The sequence below is a fragment of the Pseudopipra pipra genome, chromosome 4 (genome assembly GCF_036250125.1).
Source record: "Pseudopipra pipra isolate bDixPip1 chromosome 4, bDixPip1.hap1, whole genome shotgun sequence".
NCBI lineage: Eukaryota > Metazoa > Chordata > Aves > Passeriformes > Pipridae > Pseudopipra > Pseudopipra pipra.
The window spans coordinates 16,520,931-16,539,025 of NC_087552.1; the positions used below are offsets into that span (position 1 = coordinate 16,520,931).

General features: G+C 38.7%; 1 protein-coding gene across 4 annotated transcripts in view; it reads right to left on the reverse strand.

Annotated features, from left to right (window-relative positions):
* The window catches only part of LRBA (LPS responsive beige-like anchor protein), a 408,434-nt gene that overhangs the window by 154,119 nt on the left and 236,220 nt on the right, over positions 1–18,095 (reverse strand). The window lies entirely within an intron of this gene.

Consider the following 18,095-nt stretch of genomic DNA (forward strand, 5'->3'; position numbering starts at 1 on the left):
GTTACTCCGGGTCACTGGAAGGCATTTCTTCAACCTGAAGGTTTCCTTCTATGGATCCAGCTGATCTGCTGTAGATGATTTCCTAACATATGCAAACATAGCAATGATCCTCCCTTTTTACATACCCTACCTATGTCTCAAGTCACAGTCAACAGAGAGGCTGTATCCATGAGAGAGAATCTTTCAGACTTAATCTCTGTTCAAGTGGGCCCTTGTATTTTATTTCTTCACCCCTATTTTTTATAAACACACTTAACTGCATTTTCCATTCTGAACATTGTAAAGAAATACCTTTATTTCTATTTTATCCTAGCCTGGATTGAGTTAAGGATGATTTCAAGATAATAGGATACATCAAGGCATTGCTCTCCCAGGAGCATAATAAATCTGTAAACTAGGGTACTAGGGCACATTAGTGCATGCCTCAGTTCTCCTCCATGTTCTCCAGAGTATCCAAAGGGTGACAGAACACATGTCCAAAAAGCTGCAGGGGTTGAAAGCTTGTGTCATAGGGGTCAAAAGAAGAACAATCTTTTAATAACTCAGAAGGGCTAACAGGAATGCAGCAAAATGGTGGAGTGTATATCCAAACATGAAAGATCCTCATTGTCATTTGTAACACAAGCCAAATTAAATAAAAAATTATATACAAAGTCTCAGGTCTACAAAATGCCTGGGGGAAAGATGACTTTACCTTCCAGGTGAAAAACCTGTACCACTTCCTACAATCCAGAGGATGTACAAGAGAGCAACCCTTGTGAAAAGCAGTCTGAGGGATTCATTTCCACAGCTCTTTAAGCAAACATAAATCCAGATTGCTGCAGTATCACTCTCCCTGGTCAAACAACTGCTGTACCAAACATATCTTCCACTAGCACAAATACAAGGTAATGATATACTGTAAACAATTTCAGGGAGCTCAACCAGCTGAAAACTGGCTCTGTTAGGGTGGGGGGACCCTTTTTTTTAAGCACAACAGCCTGCTGAACTGGCTCAGCACACACTGCAGAGCTCGTACAATGTCAGTCAGAGCAGGAGTGGCAGGACCACAGCAGCTCAGACCAGATTTCCTTTATGCTACCTGAGGGAGTATGTAGTTGCAAGTCGAACTTTTCTACCCCCAGACACAACATTACACAAACAAAACAGGGAACCCCAAACAGCTTGGTGTAGAATAATGTCCCATTTATTTCTTCCTCACCATACTGACAGGACATAGCAAAATAAATAGCTTTTCTTTAAGAAATTTCTGAAGGTTGCAGAAAGTTTCTGAAGGACCAAAAAAACTGCAAAAACATTCTATAAAAAAATCTGCAAAAGAACTCCTGTTACTGAGGCTATTTAAAATTTTTTAATACTCACAATAATAATTAGAGAAATAATCACTAACACCACATGTTAAGAAACTAATTATAGAACCACACATCTACAAGAGTGAGTCCAGTGACAAGTATGTCAAGGTGTAAATTTTTACACATCACACAATCTTTTTTTTTATTTTTTTTTGTGAGAATTGTTTTTGTTGTTATCCATACAACAGAAACCTGCATAGTAAAGTGCATATGCCTTCTTTTTAGAAGGCATGAGAACCTGATACTTAATTATAAAGAGTATAAAAGCATAAAGAGCATAACAAAGCTCTTAACAGCTCTTAAGACATCCAGAATACCTGTTTTGTATTGCTGACTAATATTTTAACCACCCCAAGGTGGAAGTGCAAGCTTAGGGAGCGTGGAAGGTTACACACGGTACATTAACTGTATTTTTTTTGTACAATCTACATGCACCCATACAAATAAAAAATGCTTCCTTGGTGAAATAACCACTGCCCTTTCAACAGCAATGGGCAAGTAACTTTGAAGCAGGCAGCTTCACTACTGGAGTGAATCACAGCTGCAGTGACTTCCTGTCATTCCCTGGAGACCAGAGAGTGTGTTTTCCTAGGTGCTATAAAGGAGGAAAACACAAGTAATTTACCAAAAGATGATCAAACCAGTCTTCTAAATGGAAAATGACCTGTCTTGAGTTTCTGTGACTCATCCTGACTCACAAACTGAGTTAGTGTAAGAACCCATCCATTTTGCTTAGGGAATGCTGTTGGGTCCAGAAGAAAGGGAATATGAAGGGAAAGATTCATGTGGCCAAGGACTGCCAAGATACATCTCACAAAGAAAATCAATATTCCTCCAGAAAAGTGGCCAGGGTCTCCAGTAAGGTCTTCCAGGTACTACTCTAAATTGAAGAACAGTCTGCTTCAAAACAGAATTAAAAGCTCATCCTATGGTCCAGAGTGTGTCATACATGAACACATAAAAGGTCCTTGTGTACACACAGTGACAAAAGACATGCCCTTGCTTTACCTGTGTATGAATAAATAAATATTTATGGATTTTATTAAAATCGAGGCTAGAATACGTATCATTTGCTCTCAGCAGAAATTTACAGGAGCAAATTCTTTGCAAATACTTGTCAGATTTGGATAAATGTTTGAGATCCACCCTTGCATTTTTTCACTAGCCTACCTTCCTTCTGCAGTGAGGCATAAATTTTCTTTTAAATATACTGCACAGTAGTAAACACTGCTCGTGAATATAAGATTTATAGCACATTAATAAAATCATATAGGCTCACTGGCCTTAAATATATGAGGCACACAATTTAAGTTTTCATGACTACCTCAAAAGAGACCTAGAGTTGCCATGCAGCTTGTTTAAATCTACAGAGTATTTACACCTACACATCAGTCACCTTACACCTATCTCTAATTATTTATTTTCTCCAGTACAGGACAAACTTCTGAAAGATTAATACTACACACCGGGAGTGATATTTATTTTAGTAGTTTAGAATTAAGGAAAAAAAGCAAAGCAACACCTACAAGCAACAAGAGAGCACAGGATTTTAATATTTGTTTCATATGAAAGAGAAATAAAAAACATTTAAGGTTAAATATAATGCTTAAAACGATGAGAGGTAGGAGGCAGAACCACAAAAATATCTAGAATCCAGACTCCAGCAGGCAACAGAATGGTAATACCCTTGAAAAACAAATACCTATGACGCAAAATACAAGCGCTAAACTGTAGAGAGAGTAAAAAATTTCTGAAATATAATTTTCATTGAGAGATAGATATATATACACACATATTTCCACTCACTGGAGAAATTTTATATCAAATTTTTGTATATCAATTCAAGCAGAAATTGGCCATGAAAAATATTACTTTTTATTAGTCAAACTCAACACTGTGTAAAGGAAAGGTTTCAAATCAATTTTTAAAAAGAATGAAATGTTCTTGTTTTGATTCAAAAAATGCCTTGCTTTTGACTGCTTAGTTAAATTTTGGAGGCTATTGATTATTGCTTTCTGTTATCATTCTCCCCTTCCACCCCAAAAAGTGCTAGGTGATTGATACTTATAGCCAAGGGGTCAAAATAAAAAAAAACATTTAACTTCACTTTTTTTTTTTTTTTTAATATCACTAGTTCACATACATTTTTTGAAGTTTGACTTTGATTCCAGGGGCAGCAGAAAAAATAAGACCTCAAAATTGACATAATGTGAAAAAAGTTTCTTTCTGACTCTGCTGGGATCTTCTTTGTTTTCTATGATGTAATACAAATGAGTTAAATGAGTTAGTGTGGACTTAGATCAGCACAGGTAAGCTTAGAAAGCAGATCAAGAGTAAAGGAGGCAAATCTTTAAACCTTTAAAGGTTCCCTCTGATTGCCAGAACTTTGCAAATAAGACAAATCTTCCCTAAATGGGCAACTGAAGACACTTTGTTACAAGGAAAATCTTAGACAAAGACAACACAATCACACTTTCACCAGCTTTTCCTACACCTGACTTAAGCATATGACTAATTAGGGATATATTTGGGATGGATAAGGTAAGTAGGACAAGCTGGTCTGACCAACTCTGTTCTGTAATAGTCATTACAAGGCAGAAGAAGTTAAAGCAGCCACCCAGCTGCTCTCACTTCACTGAATGCTAAATTTCCTGCACTGAAGAGTAACTTTCTATTTCGATCTGTCTCCCAAATCAGAAGATCAATTTATTCCTACAGCCATAAGCACCAGTCAACACAAAGACTCTAACATGAAAGCCTATGGGAAAATCAGCAACAGTTCTAATTCTGGAATCCCCAACATACCAAAAACAATTGAAACTATTAACCAAATTGTATCTCAGTCAAAAGCTGATATACATTTTTTTTACACCAAGAAACTGAGGCAGAGAACATTCCCAGCAGCTCGAAGAAATCCCATTTGGGGTTTACATGCCACTATGGGAGAGCACAGCAAGATCACAGGTAACCAAAACCAATCCTCACACAACAGGGGGAAGCTGAAGGTTTCCATTCTGCCTGCTGTGTATCAGACATGAGACAGGGGGACCACTAAGCAGGTAACTCATTCTTTGCCTTGATTAAATTCAACTGAGAAAACAAAATGGCAGGAAGAATATTCTGAAGAATGGGAAGAAGGAATTTTCCTATCAGTGAAAAATTCACATGCTCATGCACCAGCAAAGAGCAAAAATCAGTTGTGAAGCTTCTTTAGAAAAAGGCTCTTTCAAAACAAGTTTCCATCAAAATCTCTTTTTCTCAGAGTGCAGGTCATTACACCATTTGATCAGCATACAATACCTAAACAACAGAAAATGTGTTTCGCCAGGAGATTTAGGAGAAGAATACAAGAGTAAAATCTATTTAAATCAGCACAGAAATAGTTTATAATCAGTCCTCAAATTGTCACATACCACGAATATAATTTGTGGTAGGTAAGAAGATGCCAAAAGTAGCTAACAAGTTTCAAGATGCAAACAATTACACAATTCTGAATTTATATATGAGAATTAGCCCTCAATAAACCCATCCTTGATTTTTGCTGGTTTCTTATGCAAATTACACAGAGCAGAACACCACCTCACCAATATCAAATACTAGACACAGTTTGCTTTTCCTAAGAAAGTCTTATCTTTCTGAAGACTTTGGAAGCTGCACACAGGAACAAAAGCTGATTAAGCCCTCTCACATAAAAAGATGGTTCCCAAACATAACTAACAACATACAAGGTACCTTATGTTTGTACACAAATACACATAGCAACAGGAAGATAAAAGGTATTTTACTTAGAAGCACATCTTGTTGAACACCAATAATGTGATCAGATCTATAGAGGGTAACAAAGTGAAAACAATGGATGTCCCAAATACATAAAAAGCTGATCCATGCTGGTATAATTTTATAGGAATTTTACCAATGATTTCATAAGAAAATGGTAGAACTTTACTCTGAGGCATCCTTAAAAACACCATGTGAAGTTATTGCTTCATCTTAATACATATGAATACTTCTTCCAAATATTCTTATAACATATATGTATATATAATCTCTGTATATTTAAATCTTTTAAATAATAACTTTTTAAAAATATTTTAAATAATAACTCTTTGAAAGAATGAGAATTAGTTTTGTATGTTTGTACATCACCTAAATGTTCAGTCCTGACATCACTGGCACAATCTTGATACAGTCATTAAAGTGACTGTAATGCAACTTTCTGTGCAGTAAAATTAGATAATGTACATAATGCATTGCATTCTATTGATTCTGAAATGACATTGTGGAAGAGATTCATACTTAAGAGCGCCACACTCTTCAAAGACCTTAATCATAATTATTTAGCACAACCCAAATGTGGGTATTTTCAGAGTTTACTTATCAACATACTTTATCTTTACATTATATACATATGCAATATTTTCACATTTCCAATATTTAATGCAGTATGCTTTCTTCCAAGAGACAAAAGAAAAGGATTATGATTCTTAATAGATCCCTTGCAGTACCTCTGGACACTTCCAAAATAGAAATAACAGAAGTGGTAAGGTATTTGTGATTTCTAATGTAGATGGATTGGTTTGTTTCCAGGCTTTTGTTGTGGTGGGGGGTTGGTCTTTTTTTTTTTCTTTTTTTTTTCTTTTTTTTTTTTTTTTTTTTTTGTTTGGGGTTTTGTGGTTTTTTTCCCCAAACAGACTTAATTAAATAATTAATCACATGTCTAAAGTCCCTGAGTTAATAAGAATTCTTTACTTAAAAATCTACTCAAATGCACATCTAGGAGCACTTTGAGGTTTGCTCAGAATACAAGATGACAAACACTGGAGATATGTTTGTGATTTCCTCCATTTCAGGAAAAGAAAAACTTAAACACAGTAAATTAAGTGTCAGCTTTTAAGCTTCAAAACAGCATGGAAAAAATAAGAAGGAAATGTATTACTTTAAAGAAATGTTTTAGAAAAACTGTAGACATGTTAAATCACTGCCCACCTTTCTATTAAGCAACACAAAAGATCAGTAATGACTTCAGATTTCAGGTAGGCCAGTCTTTAATTGCCAGCTTCTTTGCCAACAGTGTATTAATTTCACACATGCTTTAAGAATCTTCCTGACTAAGGTAAACCATTATTAAACAGCACAACAGTCTAAAATATTTTTCTCAAATGATGTTTTAACTCTGTTCTAAATGGTTTAAGGTGTGTGGGAGGGCTATCCTTACTTTTACATTAGTCCGTTTGCAAATAGGTTTTTTGAAATATTTTTCCTTTGTAGCCTTCTAGAGGGGTTCAGGCAAAATGCTAAATGGATTGCAATGTATCACTAACATCTGTAAAATATTGATCATTTTACTCTCAAATCCTTCAAACATTTGCTGATCCACAACTGCTTACAGACTGGGCCTTAACAACTTAGCACAAACTTATGTTTAGAAAAGTATCCTTTCTGCTCTGCTATTACCTTAAAATTGAATTCAGAAGTCCCCATATATTCTGCATTTTAGCATTCAGAATTTGGCTATTCTTTTTCATAAAAATAAGCTGGCTCCAAATTATTACTCTCTAGTCTATACTTCATCAAAACTACTGAAGCTCCATTTTATGTTGCTGATATGATTTAACCTTCTTACTGTAAAAAATTGTCTTTCTGGTATTAACACTATGAAGCACTCATCTTCTTCCACTTACAAATCACAGACTGGTTTAAAATGCAGAGTGCTTCAAAATTAAAATGAAAGTATCAGGTCTCAAGCAAATTTGTTAAAAAACCAAATTACCACAGTAAGCCTGAATAGATACATGCCTATATTCACGTGTTTTGCATCTTTCACTCCCACTGTACTCAGCCTATTACAATATAACATGTGCTTCCCATGACTTAGATTAGCAAGATGATCAGAACAACTTTGAAGTATATTGCATCAGGAACGTGCCATCAACACAGGGGGTTTTATTCAGGTATATTTGATCACAGCAAATCGTAATTCTTTATGCCCATTTTAAAACCCAACAAACCCTAGTCCTTAAGACTTTATTTACTACTGCCGTTTATTCCTAAACTGCTGAAAATAACTTGACAAAGCTGATGTTCCAAACAAAGACCACACTTCCTGCTCTTATACAGAATCTGGAACACCATCAATGTTTTGTTCAGCTTGCATAAGTCACAACTGATTGGCCACAGTCCCTGTGGGCATGCCATTTCATCCAGACTGGACGGTTCATTAGTCATAATTACTATAACTGTACAGCAGAGACTGCAGTTTTATCTCATCATACATCTTTGATAAAGCTGCTTCTATTTCTGCTTCATCAGCATATGAAGTTACATTATTGGAGCTTTCATTTTCCAATCTGTGATTAACATTGGTTGTTCTGCTTATGAAATGTGTCCCAAAATTCAAATTTTAGATAACGCACAAAGAAAGGCCACGACGTGACCACCGTTTGAACTTTGTGTTAAAAAAATCATGCAGCAGTTATTGCTACAGAGGAAGAATAGATTCTGAAATCACAGAGTGGCTAAGAAAATTTAACCAAGAAAATATCAACAAATCAGTTTGTGAGAGAATGAGGCTGTTGGTTTCTAAAGCAAACTGTGACACATTAGAAAAATCTCTCAGTTCAGTGTGAAGGTTAGACAGAGGAAATTTATGACAACTGCTGGGTCAATCAGCATTTTTCAGGCAATGTTTATACAATTGCAGAAAATGAAAGCCTGCAAACATAAAGAACCATGGTGAAAACTGACAGCCACTGCACTGCTCTCCTGTCAGTAAACAGATGCTAAAACACTTAAATCTAATAAGGACTGTGAATGCAATCTTTAACAAAATGCATTTTAAACATGTAAAAGTCCCACACTAAGGCATTTCCTTGTTGTGGTGCTTGTTGCTGATTTTTACATCTTATTGTGTGATAATAGGAAACACAAAGACTAGTGGTACCATCTGAATGTGCAACGTGTACCCATGATAGGCCACATAAACAGTCATAATCGACAGTTACATGCAGGCACTGAGGCTGCAAAAATCCCAGAGTAATTAGTGTTGTCTGAATGCAATGACATCTGTTTTCTCATGGTCCTCTAGACTTGTCAGGCCAATAAGACGTATATGAAAAAATATGACAAGCATTGCAAATGCCCTTTTGAAAGGTCTCACTTAGGGAAAAGCTGAAGAAATGACACGTGCCACCTCTTTTTTGCCAATATACCTAACAGCCAAAGCTTGAAGATTTGAAAAAGGTCTTTTGAGTCATTTTACATTTGACTATGGAAGGTTTATTCAGAACACAGCACCGTGCTTAGGAAAGAATATATTGCATCAGCTTTTGTTCTTTTAAAAAAGCAAGCTTCGTTAACAGAAGAGCAATAAAATGTGCCTGTTTACTCCTGACTAGTGTGCTTACATGCCAGTGTCATCACTATCTCCCTCCTCAATTAAAGCAGATACCAGGTAGCCCACGATATGCACGTGTATGTCTGTATACATACTTTTTTAATCATTATGATTATTTTTCTTAAAGAGCGCAACAAGAACAGTTTCACAGCTGTGCTTTCTGACGTTGCAAAAACACTGCACCCTTTTCATCTGAAGACCTAAGCTTTTGTTTTAGGATTCACGGCCTTCTTCCTTCATCGTGCCTGTCTCCCCCTTCTTCTTCTGGACTGTAGCATGTTTGAGCATGCGTTTTCTCCAAGAAAGACATTAGTCATCATTAACAGAAGCCCTGACACCAAGTCTAAGTGCCTCTCCACAATGACCAAGTGGCAATCATCTTTCTCTTACCCTGTCACTGCTGATTAGGGGTTTCTTTCATGAAAATTTAATTTGTCGCCTTTCTACAGCTCCTTTTTACGTTTCTGCAATAACACAACATGCCAGCAACACTAAAAATACAGTAAAAGATGCTGTACCTGTTTACACGAAAAGATAAGATTCAAACTGCATGGCTGGACTTTTTACCTACTTTAACAAGAAAAAAAGGCCTTGCAAGATGAAGAAAACAACTGATAGAGGAAAAACTCCCATTAAATACCAAAGGGTTCAAACAACCTGGCACATTTTCGATCCAATTAATGCAAAATTTTTTCCTCTGGAAGTCAGCTAGACAGCCCCTTTTTTAAAGCATTGTTCAATAGGCAGATGTAACAATACCTAAACAGATTTTTTATAACCATTTAATTTCATAACTGCTCCAAATGTACAGGTACTCAGGTTTTTAGCTTATACAAATATTTCTTAAAGGATTTCCTAATCCAGTGATAAATTTCAACCTCAGTTCTTGAGCCTGTATCAACATTGCTCTTGCAGTTAAAAAGCCAGCCACAAAGAAAAGGGCTTTAGCTGATGCAGACAGATGAAAAAGTTTCGGTCACAGATGATACTTTGCAGCTATTCAATGTACAGGGTCTCAGATTCCTGCTCTGTGTAACATTACAAACATTGTTGAACAAGATACCATAGCAATGAGTTATTTTAAGGAAGTTTTTCAAAACATTTACTCTTCTGCTTTATTTCAATTTGTCTAAAGATTTTTTTTAATTACAAGCACATGCTATTTTGTTAACATCTGTGCACAGCATAAAACCTGACTGAATTCCAGCTTCTGAAAAAATGCAGATAACTTACATCCCTCAAATAAAGTAACAACATTAGAAAACTTCATGAGATTCAGATTAAGATACATAAGTTCATTTAACTTGATTTTCCATACAAGTACATTTAAAAAAAAAACAACAAACCACCACTTATTACAATTTTTATGTTCTCTCAATATCTTTCAGAATTTAATTAAGTGTAAAGCTAAAATCTGGATCTACCTCTATTAAATTCAGAAATCACAGCTAGTAAAATCCAAGTAATAAAAACTTTATTCAGCTTCCTAAAGTATTTGGTACTCCACTATTGACCCAAAACAGCATTGGTAGTCAGAATAGAAACTGTATTGCTAACACTTTGGATTTATAAGAAACCTTCAATCTCTTTAGTCTCCATATATGAAATTTAAGAAGAGGAAACTAGGAATTAAAAGCGGATTTTGAATGGCAGACTGTGATTGTTGTACTGCTGTGGCAGCATAACCTTGATTAAATGCAGAGCAATACTAAAGTAAAAACAAAGCCCTGCCATGGTAACCTAAATTAACTACTGAACCAGACCATGCTTACAGAGAGCTGGTGTTTGAAGCTATTTTACTTGAACTCGAGAAAATCTTTGACTTTCTAGAGGGCATAAGATAAAGTTAAGCTTCTTCGGCCGCACACCCACCATTGCTTTGTTCTCTGCGCTCTCCTCGGCTCTTTGCCTGACGAGCCAGGAACGCAGACGTCGAGATCCTTGCTCTGCATCCATGTCAAGTTCAAGTACGGAAGTTTAGCTCTTTGACTCCTACCCCCACCTTCAAGTCACTTGTCAGTAAAAGGTTGGGCGATTTATTGACCACTGCAGGATGCAGACTGTCAGTGCTGAAGGAAATATGAGAGGGGGCTGTCGCTACTGTTCTGGAGCTCATTGATAATGACATACCTGCCTCTGTCACCCATTACCCATACTACAAACTACTTAGACCTAACTGAAAAATCAATAGCCTACTTGCACCGGTTCCTGTGGCTGCCTCCTTTGATTGTCAGCTCCTGTCTAGGGTCAGCACTTACATGAAAGGGGCTGTGACTGCCTGATGCTTTCAGGACAACCTAACGATATGAAACTAGCCAACAGAACAGTAAATTCTGTCCCCCTGCCCTCCTCATCAATTAGGCTTTGACTAGGCTTGCCTGTAGAAACCTGACCTTTTAAGTTTAGGTGAATATGGAACTAGCTGAACACGCCATTGCCCTCAGCACTGAGCCAGGAAATCCACTGACAGGTTAAACAAAACAGAAGGTTGTAACTGTCATAATTTGCATTGCACTTTCACGCCAACAAGGGTGTTATCAGTGGGGGCAAGCCCTGGAACACACAACGCAAGCACCCTAAGTCACTCTCCTCATAAATTTTCAAGTGAAGGGAGATAAAACATAAATTCACAAATGACCACACATTTCAAGTCCCACTTTCTTTCAAGTTCTCACTCTGGAAAACCACAGAGTACATATAAACAATTCCCCTTCCTAGGCACTCTGGCACGCAGATGCCAGTTAGAATGAACTTCCAAGACAGATGATGAACGGGGAAAAGCCACCTGCCTATGCCTCTTAAGAACTCCTGTATTAGGTTTATTCTCCGTTGAATATTTATACACATCAATACGAATCATTAATGGCTTATACACACGCACACACCTGTACTTTGGAGCAGCAGGTAGCCATAAATAATTTAAAAATCCCCGGAGAGCCCTAACTAGCACTTCTGAGCAGCATTCACTTGTACATCCTGCATCTTGAAAGTCCATTAGCAACTCCTAAATATCCCTGTGACTACAACTAAATGATAAATGTTACATTTTAATGCATCTGGCCTCCTTCAAAGAATATTGACAACCATGAAGCAAAGAACTAAACCAAGAAATCTCAAATCTAAAGTGAAGGCTGAACTATAATCTGAAGTTGAATGCAATAGCTTTAGTAACTATATATTGATTTTTTAAAAAAATTAATGGATGAATGCCTTGCTCCTCCTTTCTTCCAAAATAAATAAATAAACAAATATTAAACCCAAATGAAAATATTTTTAAAGTCTCTGATTAGCGCTCCTTTCTTATATATCAATTTTCAAGCAAAACTGATTTTATGTCTTTTTATGCTCCAGCTTCCATAGGCCTACCATCCTCAATATCAGCATTACTGTAAAATGCAGACAGCATGAGTGAGCAAAACACTTTACACAATTTGAACACTTGAGCTTCTTCATACCATGAAAGGACTGGCCACACCTATGAACTACAATTAATATTACTTTTTTGAAACTCTGAGAAAGCTAGGTATTTCCAATGCACTTTATTCAGTGCATACAGTTAACAGCTGTTACTGTAAATATAACAAACTAGTCCTAGAAATCCCAGGCAGGATTCAGAGCAATAATTTAACTACTGTTTTTTACCCTACAGCTGAGCCTTTTCAACTCGTGTACCCTTAACATCCTTCTCACACAAAAGCACACGGTGCCAGACATAAGAATGAGCTCTTAGGTAAGCAAGCGATAGGAAAAATGCTGCTGTTTGGTTTTCAAAGTTTAAGACTCAGTTCCAAAAATCCAGATATCCTTGCAAGCTTTACTTCCGATCGCTGCCTCAATACATGCCAGCTGCTGCATTTAGCTTATTTCAAATATACTTTTAGATATCGGTATTGGGAAAGGAAAACTGCCGAATTACAGAAAGGTAAAACCTCTTTTCATTAAAACTTCAGATAATATGTTACACTGCAATAATATTTGTTACACTGTAACAGTCATGTTCTAAATCCGCATGAAACAGCACAAATGCAGAGAAAACCCCTCGAAAATAAAAGCACAGAACTGCGTTAAAGCACTTTTAAATAAACAGAACAGCAGTTAGAATTAATATCACACTCCAAACAAACTACAGAGCAAACACTAGTTAAAAATGGTAGACCTAATTGAGTCTGGATGGTCCCCTTTACAGACCTAATGCAATGATTAACTATGCATCTGGTAGCATGTCAAGTCCTTTTTGTGTGCCTATCTGATAGTGAAGTGAAAGGGCATGGACAGTGTCCAGTCCCAGCAAGCAAATCATTTGGAAGCAGTCATAGCCATAGATCAAAGATTTTTCACTCTATCCAGAGTCTATTTAAACACAGCAACCCAGCCCCTCGTTGCAGACAAAACCAGCTAGAAAATAAGAAAGACTCCTTGGGATACGAAGATAATAAAGGAAGATAGAAGTAGAAAATGAAGAAAAGAAACAGACTGGCAGAACCTTGATTTCCATAGGCCAAGACAGCTGGTTTACATCCTAGTTTTATTTCAGATGGTTAAAGAAAAGGAACAATTTCCATCTCTTAGATCACCAAATATTATTTCAATTAAGCTATGCAGATGGCTTCTATACATTATTTGAGCCAATACAGTTTCCCCTTTCCAGCACCAGGAGATGGTACCTTGAATTACTTTGCGTACGGGTTTTACCTAATTCATAAGAAAATTAAAAAGAAAGAAACTTATTAACATGAAGAAGTTATTTTGAAATAAGATATGCACAGCAAGATATAAAATAGGAATAGTTATCATTTGATTCTCTCATTAGAAGTAGCAACATAACCCCTGCAATGATTTTATAACTAGTAATATACTACTTTTATGTCAACAGCATTTTCAAAGGATAAAATTTCAATGCTATGAAGTACAATATACAGAAAAGTAGAGAGTTCTAACTGTGCTTTTAATTTGAGTGAGAGAACAGTTAGAAGGTTGTTCAATAGGAATTATTTTTTTTTTAATTTTATAAAAATCGCATGCCTTTTCTGTCAGATCCAAAATCAAAACAAAATAATCTTAAAATACAGGGAGGGGAGAGTGAGACTCAATATATTTCATGCTGGTCACCAGTGCTATTGAGCAGATTGAGCCCTCTCTGTTCCCTCCACCCACAACACCCTTTCCCTCGTAGAAACTCCCTGAAAGGTTGTAACCTGTACAGTGGTTGGTGAGAATCAGAGGATTTCACATTGCTCTATGTGGTATTTGAAAAAGCACTTTCAAAAACATAAGCTTATAAACAAGAAGCTTTCACTTCTGGAGCTAGAAATAGACATTTTAAAAGGCTATAGTTTAGGGAATTTTAGGTTAACTTATACACATGCTTGTCTTGACTAGGCTGCATGAAGATTTTTATCTTCAAAATAGGTGCCTAACCAAAAAGATCACACAGGCTATTCTTTGTTGGCATGATCAGGCATATGCTCAGGGATGTGAACATCTAAGGCACCAAACGTAGGAAAGCTACTGACAGAAAGAAAAGCTGTGCCCAAACGCCTGTGAATTAATCTTTTTTTTTGTTTCCAAAACATGAATTTTGCTTATCTTTTTATTTTTCATACTTTTAAAGAAGTGCTGATTTAGCCTTATAACATTTTTAAGAACCAGACAAGACATTATCTCTCTAGTCCACCTTGTATTTTTCTCAAGCAAATAAGTGTTATTGCACTCAATTGGAGGTCAAGCATATGTCATATGCTCTCATACTTTTTAAAAGTTATGCTATTAATGTAATTAATCAATTATTATAAATAAAAAACAGTCAACATACATGAATTTGGTTATTTCTAGTGGATGAAACAGCATGCACCCACCCCAACTGCAGCCAAACAAAAGGCCCACATGATGTTTTAACAAGAAGAAAAATTTACAAAAGCACTAAAATTGTTCTTTCTTACTGCACATATCTGCCTTTCTCTGATTGCCAGGTTATTAAAGGCAAATTTACAAAACAGCATTTGGTATTCAAAGCAGTCTACAGCTAAAAGAAGTCACCATCAGTCACTATGAGAAAAGAGAAGATGCTACCTTTAATTCAAGGTTCGAGGCATTAGAGAAAGCCCTCACTGGCAGATTGCTTATGGTTAAACATCAGATTATGAATATGTTCACACTTTAGGACTGAACAGGAAAGTAAAGGTAAGCTACTTAAAGGAGTAGTTGGAAGCTATCTCCTTCCCACTGAAGAAATGAAATTTAAGGGAGACTTAGAAACATATAAATTATTTAATTACAATACCATTCTATCTTTATGGGAAAAAAAGGTACGAGATTTATGCAACACTCTTAACTGACGAGATGCATTAATGACATGTGCAGAAATGAAATCATCTTTTCTCCTCAGTATGTGCCATCAACTAACTTCATACATACAGACCTTAGAACAGATCAGCAGATAGCAAAGCCAAGCCATGACTTTCAAGAAAAGGTATACACTGTGTACCACTGAATGTAAAAGGAATTTTATCTGTCAAACCCACAGCAGCATTTGCTGTAACTATTAACCCGGTTTTGCTGTGGAGAAACACAACGTGCACTACTGAATCATTTCTTTTCAAATCCATACATTCCCTGCAGCAGTTCAAGCTTCATCAGCAGTGCAGGAATGTATGAAAACGACAGGCAAAGGGCACTAGCTCTTTTCCCATACTGTTCTTCTATAAATGGAAGCAGAGTCCTACAAAGCACTTAAAGCTGAGAATGTTTGAAGACTGATCTCCAGGAAAAAAATAATACAATGCTAAGTTCCACGAGCAGATTAATTACTCCGTTTTCTGCAAAACTGTTTCCATTAAATGAAAGGACAGAGAGGAAACCAACTAGTAGAAAATAATGGAATGCTAGCTGGGTCTCATCTACAAAGCTGCCATGAACAAAACATATACATACACATTCATATTTCATATGCTATTCTTAAAAATACTTCTTACCCTTTTGGGACCACCTGTTCCTGAATTCACTTTTCCCTCTCACTTTCACCAAGGGAGAGAAAAAGGGCAGATTTGGCAGAAATCCTTTAATAGCCTCAAGTCAATTTGATTAAACTTTGATTTGCCTTAAAAATTACACTTTCTATCAGCAGCATGTTATAGAAACCTTAAAATACAACGTTCAGAATAAAAAGGCTGTGAAATATGTAACATATGCCATGTCGATAAAGCAATGAATAGATAGTCAATGAAATGCAAGTATGCTATATCATAACACAGCAAGAAACTTGTCTGCTTATTGCTAAAACTCTGAGCTATTTTCTTCTTCTGTTGTTTTAAGGCTTAATACAAACACATAGCATTCTTTTAGCGGGAAAAAAAGAAAGAAAGAAAGAAAGAAAAAGTCTTTTGTAAATTTAATAGCAGCCCTTCGCTGCTACTTTGCCATCCTCAGCGTGAAGAAAATACCGTGGCACGCACCATGCCTGCACGCCTGGATTTACATCAGCTCGAGCTCCCCGCTGTACCGAGCGGGAGGGGGCAGGAGGAGCCAAGGCAAGAGCAAACACTGCACACCGAGTCCCCTTTCCAGTATCTTTTTACAGAAGCCCTCGTTAACAAAACACTATAGCTCCAGGCAGCGGCATGCTGATGTTGGCACTGCTTAAACCAAACAAACACGATGTTTAACAGTCAAATAAAATGTCCCGCAGCCTCCCTAATGAATTTGTCAAGGACCATCAGATCACCCCCGCCCCTGCCTCATTAACTCAAGTATGATGAGACGGATTATAACGAGGGAATACAGATCAATCGGTCTGAAGACTTCAAGTGGCTTTTAGCCCTGAGAGTTTCCCTCTCTGCGGCACACACACGCACACGGTCTTTTTAATGGAATACAGTATCTCCTGCTGCTGGAGGGGATGCCACTTCGTTTTATACACCATCAAGGAGCTGCTGATGGACTTCTACACTAACATACATAAAAGCAGAGGTGACAAGGGCTCTTCAATTATAGCCTCCTCGGATCCTGTTCCCCCTTCAATTATTCATCCCGGCGAGAGCAAATTCCGCCACAGATGAAGCTGGTCTTAATGCAGTGCGGCCACAAACGCCCAGACACGGGAGAGAAGGGTTTCACGTGCATTATTTGCTGGAAGTGTTTAAGTTTATTGCTCAAATGATGTTTCTAATTAGCGTCGGGGCAATAAATTAAAGTCAGCTTTTGTTTAGCTGATTTATTATTTACTAGAGCTTCAACCTCAGGCAGGAAAATTGGTAATGAATTGTTTTAAATCTGAACACCACTAACGCTACATCATTAGACACCTTATCGCGGACGGGGGCGGGGGAGTGTGGGAGGAGAATCGTTCCCTCCTTCTGCTTTTACCCTGAGAACAAGAACGCGCGTCCCCCCACCCTTGCCCGGGCCGCCTGACGGCTCCGGCATCTCCTCCGCGAACGCGGGAAACCCCAGGGCTGCAGGAAGCGAGACCCCGCGGAGCTTTCTTGCCCACCACTGATCGGAGGGTCGAGGTGCAGAGCACCTCGCCGGACCGGCGGCGAGTGAGCCCCCGTCCGCCCCGGGAGCTTCGACGGGGCGTGTGAAAAACAGTCGTAGCCCTAAATAACTCTACAATTGCCGGAGGGCGTCCGGAGCCGAGGCGTAGGACCCTCGCTGCTCCGCCCGGCCGGCTGAGCCGCCAAGAGAAGCTCCGCGCAGGCGATGCCCGCCCGGTGCTGCCGCCCGCGCACCGGGGCCTCCGAGCACCCTGAGCGGCCTCGGGGAGGCGGCAGATCCGCCGGCACTTACCCGCGCCCCGGGGCGGATAGCCCCGCTCCGGCCCGCGCATCCCCGGGACACCGAGAGACCGTGCGAGCAGCGGCGCCGGCGACTCTGCCCCCGTGGCAGCCTGGCCCCTCTCCCCCATCCCTTTGAAAGTTGCTCTCCTCGGAGCCTTCCCTGGGCTCGTCTCCCTCCCGACGGGGCCGGGCCCGGCGGGGACACCTGACACCGCCGCCCGCCCGGGCCCCGCCAGCACCGGGCACAGACCCCCGTCTCCGGGTGCAGACTGCCCCGGCGGCACGGATGGAAATCAGGGAGCCGATCCTCTCCTCGCGGAGCGCGGAGCCGCACCGGCGCCGGGCACGTCCGTACTTCTTCTAGCGGTACGGTCGGCAACAAGACATGTTTCTAATTTAAACGCACACAGAAAACAGACGGCGATATTTTCTTTATTAAAATCAGCCAGCTGCGGCGAAAGGAGGGAAGAACAAGAAAAGCGAGCCCCACTGCTGCGAGCGGGTTAACGGGAGGCTCCGCAGGGAGCGGCGCATCGCGTCCCGCACGGTCACGGCCCCGGTCCCGCTCCTGGCAGG